Below are 670 nucleotides of genomic sequence, written 5' to 3'. Positions count from 1 at the left end.
TATCCATCGATGTATGACCTATCACGCAAACATAAACTCACAGCGACCCCTATTCTTTCACTGCAAACTACTCAAATCTTGTGCTGTGGGTTACATAATTTAAAAAAATCACAATAACATTATCGAGGCGAAATTAAGGAAGATTAAGCTTTAACATCCTCTCAACATCGAGGTCGTTAGAGACGGGGCACAAGCTCGGATTGTATCAGGGATGGGGAATGAAGTCGACCCTGCCCTTTGAAAGGAAACATCCTGGAATTTTCCTGGACCGATTTATGCAAATCACGGTAAACATAACTCTGGATGGCCGGACGCAGATCTGAGCTGTCGTCCTCCAGTCTAGCGTGCTAACCACTGCGCCACCTCGCTCGGTGAAAAGATAGGCAGTCACCGTATGGTGCTGTAAGTAACGAAAGAATCACATTTTTGTACTGAATAGTTTATAAAAAATGGTCTGAGAAAGACTTCAAAGCACCTGGAGTGCCCTTCTGTTCTCCCAGCGTAACCACCTGTAGCGCTGAAGTGGACAAAGAGTATTTCGTTCATTCCTTCCAGGTGGGCGGCTGCTGTCCTCTGCGTGCTGCCCATTAGTGCTTTAAAGCACAAAACAATGTGCATGCTGAAGTGGACGGAAGAATTTACGTAAGGCTAGACGCGTCACAGAGCACAT

This window comes from Schistocerca cancellata, chromosome 4, assembly GCF_023864275.1.
Source record: "Schistocerca cancellata isolate TAMUIC-IGC-003103 chromosome 4, iqSchCanc2.1, whole genome shotgun sequence".
NCBI lineage: Eukaryota > Metazoa > Arthropoda > Insecta > Orthoptera > Acrididae > Schistocerca > Schistocerca cancellata.
This window is presented reverse-complemented; position numbering follows the sequence as displayed.